This window comes from Protopterus annectens, chromosome 9.part0 (genome assembly GCF_019279795.1).
Source record: "Protopterus annectens isolate FY-2018-M chromosome 9.part0, PAN1.0, whole genome shotgun sequence".
Lineage (NCBI taxonomy): Eukaryota > Metazoa > Chordata > Ceratodontiformes > Protopteridae > Protopterus > Protopterus annectens.
In genome coordinates this window covers 298160905-298173464 of record NC_056743.1, presented here as the reverse complement: position 1 = coordinate 298173464, position 12560 = coordinate 298160905, and positions in this window count along the sequence as shown.

The window sequence follows — 12560 nt, the reverse complement described above, 5'->3', positions numbered from 1 at the left end:
ACTGACTGGGTCGGAGCTGAAAACAATTTAGCCAGTGCTGGTGATTTCAAAAGTCTGCACACCACCTTGTCCATGTCATCATCCTATAAGCTCCTAGAAGACTTGCGGGAGAGGGTTGGTGAGCGAGATTTCTCCAAAATGGGAGATCTCAAGGTATGGGAGATGGTAACAGATCAGTGGACCGGCTCTGAAATATAGTCTCTTTCAGCTACAAAGGCCTTGGAGCTGAAGGACTAGATGTGTCCAAGTCTGTGATCTCTCTCCATTCCAAGGGCTGTGGAACCAAGGAGATCAATGCCTCAGAAGCCTTAGCCAATTTTTGAGGCAGCTCAGAATGAGCCAAAGAAGCAGGAGATGGTTGTTTTGTAGTCATGTCACTCTTAGAGGAAGGAGACCTAGTAGAAGAAGTGCTCTGTAGAACCTCATCAAAAGAAGGTTTCAGGAGCCCTTTGAGTATCAGTTTGTTCTTTCTTTCCTGCAAGACACGGGGGCTGAAAGAATGACAAAACATGTAAGTCTCTTGGAGGTGAATGGCCCCCAAACAATAAACACAGATGTTATGCCCATCTGTGATGGACATCTTCTGAGAACATTTCTGACACTTCTTAAACCCCGAAGGCTTAAGTTCATTCTCTCTGGTTTCCTTTGATGTTTTAAGAAGGAAACAGCACTAGTACAACAAAAGGTAAAGCCTAAAACACAACTCCATAAGAAAACTAACACATACAAATATATTTAAAGGTTTAGACAAACACTATAACACTATAATAACACATCTAATAAGACAAGAACAAGGTAAACAGCTCTGCCCCCTAAGTTAAATGGGGACTACGCCCTCTAACTTAATTGGACCTAGTAGAGGTGTGAGCAAGAGAGACACAGAACAGGAAATTAGCTCTCTAACTAAAACGAGCTAATATACACAGAAAGGGAATACAGACTAACTTATACTACTGTAACCACTAACTACACCACTACAGAAAATGATGAGAAAATAGAAAAAGGCCTTGAGACTAACGACGGCCAACAAACAGCCACACAATAGCAAGATTAAACATCACTCGTAACTACAGCACACAGTTAAACTACGGAACAACCACTAACTAAACTACTAATAAGTAATATTAATGCTAAATAAATGGAAAAAAAATACAAGTTTTTAAAGAACTTAGCCAGGGCCAAGGTGAGAGCATCCGAACTCGTAAAGTGGCAAATGAGATATGGGGAATTACACCACTGCATGATGGGATACCTATTCTGCCACAAGCCAAGTTAGAGACTTAGAGCTAATGTATTCAGCCGAGTTGGAGCCAAGGATTGGCTCCAAACCCATCCAGTAAGAATTAAGGTAAGATAGGACAACATAACATCTGAAAATATTGCAGCTTATTATTTTTGGCTTCCATGATATAAAACAGGTGTACAATCATCTGAAAACGTCTTCAGTGATCACATTTGGCTTTAATACACAGAATGAAAATATTTTTAATTTATTTTAGTTGTTTCCTTATTTATTTATGTATGTGTGAGGCAAGCCCCTTGGAACTACCAACATTTTCAAACTTATAAATACATACTCCACAGTCACAAAAAAATTAAGAATGGAGAAACACCCCAAAACAGCACACGGTACAGGCACCATTGTTTTCATTTCAACACAAGCAAACAAGTTATTTCTGAAAAGAAACACAGAGTTTATGCCATCATTCATTGATGAAATGTAACTACTGACACTCAGAAAGTTGATCACAAAGTATTGCATACACCTCCTCTCTAACATGCTGTCTAGCAAATCATACCTGATCACTAAAGGAAGCCAAGTAGTTTTCCTTGTGCTACTGGTACAGTAAAGTAATGTCCTATGTACAAGCATACATACCACAAACATGTTATTCATACTGCTATGCAGTTACTTAAGCCTCCAACGTAAACAACAGATATCACTGTCAGAACAGAAACTCTTCCCTAATATGTTGCATAAAATTAAACATACACAATGTTATTCAAAAGCAGTAATGGAGAATTTGTACAGCAGATTTGTTATAGGTACAGTGTGCTCTCTGAAGGGATAAATACAGCTATTTAAAGCATGTATGTTACATGATCTGCCTCCTCCACACCCCCTGATATGGGGAGCTTCACCCCAATACTTATATAAACTAACTATGGTTTCACAGCTGTGACCACATGGCAGTATTTACTACTGTGATATTTTCAACCAATGCAAGATTGACTTTAACACAAGTAGAATGTGACAGGTCACACGCACTGAATACATGAAAGTAAAAAAAAAACACTTGTGCTGCGAAATACAACTCTATTTTGATTTTCACTGCAGACTCTGACCAGAGTGTGGATAGAAGTTTCTATTTCTCTGCCTAAGATGTGAATGATATTATGGCCGAGTATGGTCAAGTTGAAGAATCCTGATGTGGAGTGGGTTGAGAATGGTGGGAACTTTCCAAGGAAAAAGTGCATGGCAGTTAGAAGTGATGAAAAAATATAATTTCAAATGAGCTAGAAAAGCATTGCATTAGCTTGACAGCAAAATAAACTAAACTAGTCTGCCTATAAGCTCATTTAATATTCTACCTAGACCACATTCCCTTTCCTAGTACTACTTTTCCGCTTGTTCTGTGGGTCTCTTGACAGTATCTGTAGATTTACTCTCCACCATTAATTCTGATTTTTCATTTTAGAAGTCAGTAATGCTTTCCATTAAAAAACACAAGCATATATACAAATACTTTTGTCAAGTTTGCAGTTGTTTCTAGCAATCCAGCAATCTTCTATCCCTGGTCCCTTATCTCTTTGTTCTTCTTGTTCAGTAACACCCAATCACGTCTACTTAACAGGATCTGTTGTGTTAATATGGTGATCCACCCATCTTTACTGGTGTCAGCTAAGAAAAACCTGAAGCTTCTCTTTCCTTTGTACTCGTTCCTTCAACCTGATGTCCATCTCCTAATATGATCTACTGAACTACACATTGTACTCCTACTGCAGCCTTCTAAGGGTCTTAATAGAGCAGAAAATTTGCATCTTTGCTTCTGAAGACTAACTCCCTGAGGATATAAAAGCTATAATTCTGTTTGTTGTTGTCAGTGCCCTCTCACTCTGCTCTTGATAATCAAGTCCAGGCATAATCAACATCCTAAATCATTTCCCTATTCTGTCACTGCCTGTACCATTTCATCACCAAGTTATTTTACCCCAAAGAGATTGTGGCCCAAATACACTACTTTGTATTTATCTGTAATAAACCTCATCTGCCACCTTTTCCTTCCCTGAACAACTTTTAAAAATAATTCATTATTCTCTTCCCCCATACTTCACTGTGTAACTGACTTTGCTAAGTCAATGAACAAGATTTACTTTGGTAAACTATTGATCATTTTAGTTTTCTGAGCTCCCCCATAGCCTCTTCCTTTTCCAGGACCATCATACTGGGAGTACACCAGGTGTGATCCTTTGCTGAATTGGTCTCATACTTTTAGACAGCAGACCTTTTAGCCATTAAGCGACAGATGACCCCATGACCAGAGGAGAGGAGCAGAAAAGCTAGGGCTGTCATATTGTGGTCACATGGAGTTTTAACTTAAACCTGTCTTTTCTGTGGGATGCTAGGCTGATGTAACCTGTGTGTAGTTTGCTCCATCTACATCTCCTCCCTCTAGTCTACCATGTTTGCCCACTACCCGTTCCACTCTATCCTACCTCTCTTCTAGTATAACTCCATTTCATCTCCTTCCTTCATGAACTAGGATGTGAATTATTAATTCAAAACCTCTGCTTTTCCCTGTTTTCTATTATCTCTTGCTCCTCTTTGCTCAAGATGATAATATTTTTTCCTATTTATACCTTAAAGGCCTTCACAATCCATCACTCTTTCTGCAGTTCCCTTTTTGCTTGTGCCTCTGCTAACCCCATCTGTTTTGTTTCAACATGTCATCCCTCCCTACCACCTCTTTATGCCTAGTTCTTTTTTCCTAAAAATATTGCTATAGCTCTACATTGGTTTTCTCTTCATTTTTTCATATATTGTCCCGCAGCTACAAGAAGACTATGACGGCAACCCTTATTGTGCTTGACTTTTCTTTTTTTAACACCTTACTGAATTATCACTTAAGATACAGACATACATTTATATAAAAGAAAACAAACTCACGTTAACATGTTCACAGTTACAAACATTATACATCACATACACTCTTTTATACAATTATCATTAATCCAACATTACAAAAAAGTGCTCAATTCCTGCCACCCCTTAAACCTCACTCTTAATTCAAAACATTATTCTGCATGTATTGCTACTGCAATTTCCATCTTCTATGCAGTTTGCTTCAACCTTTTTCTACAGATCCCCCTTCCAGTTCTTTTATCCCTATTACAGTATTCACTACTTCAACTACAGCTGGTTTAGACTTTTGTTTCCATTTTCTAATAACTGCTTTTTTGGCAGACACCATAATTAAACTTAACAAGGCCTTACTGTGTCTAAGCAGTTTGAATCCTACACCCCAGCTCAGAAAATTATTTCCTTAGCTACACTAATTTGCTCATCCAATATTTATAACAAAGTACTCTCTATGGAATTTTTAAAGTCTGCCAACTCATTGCACTGCAAAAACATACAATCTCAATTACCTTTTTCTTCTCCATTACCCCCCCAGCATTTGCCATCTACCCGAGGAAAAATTATTTGGAGTCTGCTTAGGGTATAAAAATACCTATGCAAATACTTCCAAGCAAAATCCTAAATTTAGACTTTGCTGCATATTTGGGAGAGATACATATGTCCTCCCATTGTTTTCTTGTGAATTGCTTATCCAGTCTCTCTTCCCAATCTTTTCTAACCTCCTCTAATTGATTCCTACAGTTATCATGCAATATTTTATATGCCTTACTAATTATCCTTTTTTACAGCAACTTTTATTCTAGACCCTACTAAAATCTATACCAGAGCAGATATTTCACTTAGGATTCCAGTATCCCTTTCTATTTGCCTATACGCTGATATCAGTCCCCAGTCGGGAAGGCAATCTTTAGTCAGCAATCCAATAAGTCTTCTTAGCCTCATCCCATTCTATTACCTTTCCCTATTTATTACAAATACCTTGGTTCCTTTGCCAGTTTTCTCCAGTAAATTCCAGCCCCTCTTGCTTATTTTCTGTACGCCTAATAGCAATCATCCCTATTGGTAGAATCTCTTTTCCCTGTCCTCATGTTGGCTTAGTTTTTAGAATGTGTTCTGCTACTTTATGAATATAATATTCTGTATGGTTATTGTTATCCTCCTTAAGGATCTGCATCCAAAATCACAGTCTCTCCTTGTTTCTTGTCTCTCCCCCCATTTCATCGTTATCTCTTTCAACTTTGAATTATAGCTTTCTAATCGTACTCTGTAAAGAAGTCTTAACTGTGTAGCTCTTAAATACCCCATCAAATTAGGTATCCTCAAATCACCTTGTTCTATTGGAAGGATCAGATTATCCCACTTGACTCTTGCCCTCTTACCCTCTCAGATAAAATCCTTCAACTCTTTACAGAATGCTATCTAAAGATTCTCCTCTGGTTGATAAAAATATGCCTGACCTGTCTATAAGACTAAAGAGACTAAAAACATTTTCACTGCTTGTATATTGCTATTCATATCCATAACACAAATCTTCCAATTTCTCAGTTTTTGTAGTATCTTTAGTTACTATTCTCTTTCCACATATCCTTAGCTGCCATAACAGAATCCTTTTTAATCCGTACTCCTAAGTACTTCATTTTATCATGTCCCCATAAATATGGGTATTGCTGAACTAATTTGTGGGTGGGTACATATTTACAGCTATTGCCTTTGTTTTATATTTATTAATTTTGTATCCAATACAGATCTGAAACTGTCTCAGAATGCTCCACAACACTGCAATGTCCTTTTCTGGTTGTATTAGATACAAAATAATATCATCTGCAAATAAAGCCAACTTTTCTTGACTACCATACAAATGATATCCTTGAATTTCTGCACCCCTTATTTTCTTTGTCAATGGTTCTAACTATAACACAAACAATAAAGGGTAAAGAGGACACCCTTGCCAGTTTCCTCTGATCAAACAAAACTTATCAGAGAGGAACCTATCCCACTTTAATTTTCAACTCCGGTCCTTAATATATCCTCCCAATCAACCTTATAAATTTATCAGGGAATGCAAACAATTCCATTGCCCTACTCATACAATCCCATCTTAATGCTTTCTCTGCATGCAAACCCACCAACAACAGTGGTATTTTCTTACATTTTGTTTCCCTCTGGATCATCATTGTTCTGTTAATGTTGTAAAATCTTTGCCTCACATCCACAAAACCACATTGGTCCATATCTATCAGTTTTGGCATCACTTTTTCACTGACGCAGTAATCAAGAAGACTCAATCCTCATCACTAGCACCAGCGAGGGGCATCCACATTGGGAGGGATAACAAATACACAAAGAGTAAAGTACAATTTCCATTAAGAGCAGACAGAGATCACAGTCAATCTGGGGCTGGTTTCTCCCTTTCTCTCCAGATCCATAATAAGACTCCCCACTGGCACAGCTATGAGGTACAGATCTCAGCCTAGAGGTCAAGCTAAAATGTCCAGCACCTTCTCTGTTCAACCAGTGCTTTGTGTTCCTACCCAAGTAGCTGACACACACACTCTACACTATTTAAGCTTTCATTTACATATAAACATACACACACTCCTGGGGAAGGTGGGCACAGGTTCTCCAGCTGCTCCCCTGTTCTGTCCAGGCTATAAGGTAGTACCAGCTGACACCAACCACAAATATCAGGTACTAATAAGGCCCTTACCAAAGGGTGCCCAATTTTACTATGCAATATTAATATCCAAATAGTAAGTGGGCGAACAGCAATGTTTATTTGGAGTGGCTTTGTACAGTACCACCAAATACACACAAGTACTCTAGAGCTTAAATTATCTTTGCACAAAACATCCACAGTTGAAAGGTTAAAAATATTTAATAATAAATAACAAAAACACAAGACAAATCACAGTTCAACACAGTGCTAGTCAGGAGTTCTGAAATCACAGGAAAATGTTTAAAGTAATACTGTAGAATAGTCTGACATAAATATAGAAAACAGCTAGTCTAAACTTACTATTTTCTATCTATTTCCTAAGATTAACTCTAAAGTCTAAGATCCTACGTATATACAGACAGAGCAAAGCAAGTGCTGGTGAGTGGTCATTTTTGAAGTCAAAAGCAAAATGCTGTTCTTTCTTTCTGTCCTTAAATTGATAACACAGTACTGCTTCACACTACATAATTCTTGACACTTCTCTGGTTTCCCAGGCTAACAGAAACTCACTATTTACATTTCTTTTTGTAAAGTGCACCTGCAGGAGGCCATGGCAATAAAATACATTATATATGTAAAATCTAGCAATTAACTCTGGTCTCAAAACAATAGTAGGAATGTCTTAGCCTAGACATCTTCTCTCAGAGTTCTGAGATCAAACAGTCATACAATGTTTGACTTATCAGCTTTCTTCTAGCAGAGTGCGCTGTGGTTACATTTTTGAAGTTCAACATTTAACACAGTTTTCTTTACATTTTAAGAGGACAAGCCTGTGGATTATATTCATATTTACAATGACAATTAATTATCTACAAAATTCTATCTATCTAGGCTGGCAGCCTTCACATATCTTCACACTCCTCCAAACAGGTTCGAATATATGTGAGAGATGCAACCATATTGCCAAACTGGAGGCTGAGCTCTCTCATCTCAAAACTGGTGTAACCAGTCAGGAGGAGAAGGTAACCTCACACAAGACAATTCCAGTATCACATAGTCCTACCACAACAGCAAACCAAACACATAAAAGCACAAAAACATACTCAGAGGCTCTAAATATAAACCTACATAAGCAACAGAGACCTCCAAAGCAGACATACAAGCAAACGCTACCCCAAAACAAAACACGTACAACACAAAGCACACAAAGTCAGTGTGCCAAGCAGTCACAGCCCTTAAGGCTGAATAACACACCTGATACTCTTGTAATAGGTGACTCTATTGTCAGACACACTGACGTCCCGCTCACCAGGCTGAATAAAGAGAAGGTCACAGTGAGCTGCCTGTCGGGCGCTAGGATCCGCCACATAACGCAAGCACTCAGGTCACTCCAAAGCAAATACAAATATGACTCAGTCATTGTACATGCTGGCGTGAATGACCTGAGACGTACCTCCCTCGACTACATGAAAAGAGACATAGAGGAGCTCTCTGATCATGTAGCCCAGGCCGGTATGACCCTGATCTTGAGCAGCATCTTACCCTCACCTAGAATGATGCCACAGTATAAAGACAAAATGATCGATTTTAACAACTGGCTAAAATTTTGGTGTCATTCAAAGGGGATCCAGTGTCTGTCAGCCTGGGATGACATGCTCGACAAGCCATGCTGCTTCGCTAGGGATGACTTGCACCTGTCACCACTGAGCTTTCGGATATTGGCAAAGGCTCTTGCCACCCCCATAGTGCCTTTTTTAGGCAAGGCTCAAAAGTCAAACCCACCTCCATAGACAGCACAAGGAACAAGAAACTAAGGGTAATGCTGCTAAACGCCAGAAGTCTTAACCTCAAGATGGATGCACTCAAAGCTCTCCTCAGTATGGAGAACATTGATATCTGTGCAGTGACAGAAACCTGGTTCAAGGCTCCAGAGAGCACCCCAGCACTACCAGGTTATACCTCATATCATGCTTTTCGACCCCAAAACCCGGACCGAACCACAAAAGGTGGGGGAGTTTCCATATTTATCAAGGATATCCACACCTCCAAGTTAGTGGCATTGCACGAAGTATCGGAGACCATCCATGTGCAACTGACAGTGGGCAAGACTGCTTTTCAGTTTATAGCATCCTACAGACCACCCTCTCAAAGTCAGGAATCCCACTCGGCTTTCCTGAAAACATTGGAGAACATGAAGATCTCTCCAAACACCATTATACTGGGTGACTTCAACTACCCAAACATAGACTGGGAGCATTACTCAAGCCCCAGCACCTTAGCCCAAAGGTTCCTGGAATTTATAAACTCAAATGCTATGGAACAACTAGTCACCACTCCCACAAGAGGGGAAAACATACTAGACCTGATAATTACCAACATGGGACTCTATGCTCCATACCAGAAGTATATCCCTCGTTGGTAAGATCAGACCATAAATTAATTTCACTGGATATCCACTTCCCGACCCCACCCCCAGTCCAGAAAACCACAGTGAAAAACTTCTCAAAGGCGAACTTCACACTTCTCAAAACTGAAGTGGAATCCTTCAAGGCCCAAGAGCCAGTGGAAACTACGGCCCAAACTGCAGAATCCTATATAAACGCATTCTACGAACATCTCCAGGAATGCATGGATCATGCTATCCCAAATAAAATCAAGACCCAATCATCCAAAGGCAGGCGTCCAGTCTGGTGGATGCCAGCCATAAATAAACTGTACAACAGAAGGAGGAAGCTACTACATGATAGAGCAAAATCCCTAAAAGGGAAGGCATCTCTGATCAGTACTAGCAAAAAATTACAATCCCTCATAAAATCCTCCAAGGCCAGCTTCGAGAGAAAAATTGCACAGGACACTAAAGACAATCATAAGGCTTTTTTCAGTTATGTTAGGAACCTGGGATGCAACTCCCAGACCCACAGACATCGCCAATATCCTGGCAGACAGGTTCAGTGCAAACTTCTCCACCCCCTCCCCCCCAAAAGAGCAAGTATCCATCCTGGCAGAGTGCAGCCTCCCAAACATCTCTGATGCTCAGGTGAAGGCCGCCCTTTCCAAAGCAAAAAACACTGCTTCCATGGGACCAGATGGCATCCCGGGTTGTGTCCTACATGAACTCCAAGAAGAACTAATCCCTCAAGTAAATCTGCTGAACAATCTCAGCCTCACTACAAGATATGTGCCCAAAGAATGGCATACAGCAACAGTGGACCCACTCCACAAAGGTGGCACCTCTGCGGGCCCTGGAAACTATCGCCCCATAAGCCTGACTAGCCTAGTCTGCAAGGCTATGGAGAGGATCATCATGGAACTCATAAACAAAGACATTGGGGACCTACAGACACTAGATCCTACCCAATTTGGCTTCGTCAAGGCCAGATCCTGCCTTTTGAACCTGGTTGACTTCTTTGAAACGGTCACCAAGGCCATAGATGAAGGGAAGGTAGTCCACACAGCCTATCTCAACCTCGCAAAGGCATTTGACACAATACCCCACTCAGGCATCATAGATAAGCTATCCAGCCTAAATATAAACCCCTATGTCACAAGATGGGTCGCAAACTGGCTCAAAGACAGAACCCACAGAGTCCGAGTTGCTGGGGCCATGTCAGACTCAAAACTGGTCACAAGTGGCATCCCACAAAGTTCTGTCCTGGGACCTCTCTTGTTCAGTATTTACTTTTCTGAGGTACAGGCCAACGTGGGAGGACTATGGCTCACCAAGTTCGCAGATGACTGCAAACTGGGCACCATAATTGACTCTCCAGCTGACACAAACATTCTTCAAAAAGGTCTCGCAGAGACGGATAACTGGTGCCAGAGCCATGGTCTAAAGCTAAATGCCAAAAAGTGTATAGTCATACCCTTTGGCAAAAACAATGTGCCCACAAATTACCACATAGGTGGTAACCCATTATGTACAGAGAAAGTAATTAGGGATCTGGGGACCCAAGTTGATAGCAATCTCTCCTTTGACAACCACATTGCCAAAGTGGTTAGAAAGACCTTCTACATAGCCCACCTCATCATGAAAGGATTCACATCTAGATCAAGAGAGGTAATCGTGCCTCTTTATTCATCCCTAATCAGGCCCATCATAGAATACAATGCCCCCTTTGGGATGTACCTTACCCGACACCTGCAGCAATTAGAAATACCCCAAAAGTACCTCACCAGGAGGATCAAGGGACTCAAACAGATGCCATATGCTGCTCGGTTAAAAAAACTCCAGCTCTACTCAGTTGCATACCGCCTACTTCGAGGCGATCTATGCCTGACATATAAAGCTATGTCCAACCCAGAATTAATGGACATGCTCCACCTCATTAAATCTAAATCCCTTAGAGCCATGGGCTCGAGGGACTCGAACCTCAGCACAGAAATAAATAGAACATGGTGGAGGGACAGATTCATAACCCAGAGGCTCCCTTTGCTCTGGAATAGAATTCCAATTAATGTTAGGCAGAGCACCTCACTGACTCTCTTCAAGAAGAATCTTGATGAGTGGATGGGGGATCATAGGTTTGTCCCGGGGATTACTTCTGTGTCACTATTAGACAGAGGCACAGTAAACTAAACTTTAAAAAGGGCACCATATACTCAAATCAAGGGGTGGCATAAGCCAAACACAATCGGGCTAGGCTTGTAAATGCCCCAGGGCAGATAGCCTAGTATGAACCTATGAACCTATGAACCTATGAACCTATGAAATCTAGACAAAGCCAAAATTAATTGGGGGGGGGGTGACAAAATTAGGAACAGATTTTAAATTTTGCTCTTACAAACTTAGAGAGCTTCTAAAATAACAGGTTTTGCAATAATATTCATTTTCTTAACGATATGGTGACTGAAACACAAACCTATGCCATCATTTAGTGCCTTCAATCATTACATTTTTTCCAGAAAACCATAAATTTCTTGAGGAACAGACCAAATATATGAGGCAAAAATCTGGACATTCTGCAAAAACCTGGACAATTGACAGGTATGTTGCAGATTTTAATGCTAAGCAAACTGATTTTTTTATGGATTCACAATTCTTTTTTTTTTTCTTAAACTGCTTTCCATGTTATTTATAGTCTCTACTACATTTCTTACTTTAGCTTTCATGTCTGAAATATAAAAAATCGTTATGTACTTACCATTTCATCTACATTTCATCTGTGTTATCCATTTTCATTATTCTTCTCTAGTGGGTCTTGGATCCAATCCTCAGATCCATCTCAGCCACCTTTTTCAGACTTTAGATCTTAGTCTTGAGCTCCTCCCTCTTTTCATAATGCACCATAGCATCCCCAACTCCTCAGATCGAATTTGCTGCCTTCTGCCTATTGAGTTTAAAGACAGGACACATGAAGAAACATTAATGCTCAAAATAGAAACATGAGGGTTGCTATATCATCTTATATCCTTCTAGGAATGACAAGGCCAGGGGGTGGCTTGGAGGGAAGGTGAGGAAGAATGAAAATGGACAACACAGATGGAAAGTTATGGTAAGTAAATAACTTTTTCATCTGATGTTGTCCTTTTCATCCTTCCTCACTGATGGGTCAGAATCCCCAGCAATGCATCTTTTGGGAGGTCCTCAGGAAGGATATGCCAGAGCACTGTTGAACCAAAGGCAGCTCTGGTTCTGCTGGCAACACCCAAATTGTAATGTGTCACAAAGATAGGAATCTTTGACCAAGTGATTGCAGTACAGATAAACCTCAATAGAAGCTCTGGGTGAGATCTATATGGTAGCCATATATCTGATAAAACAGG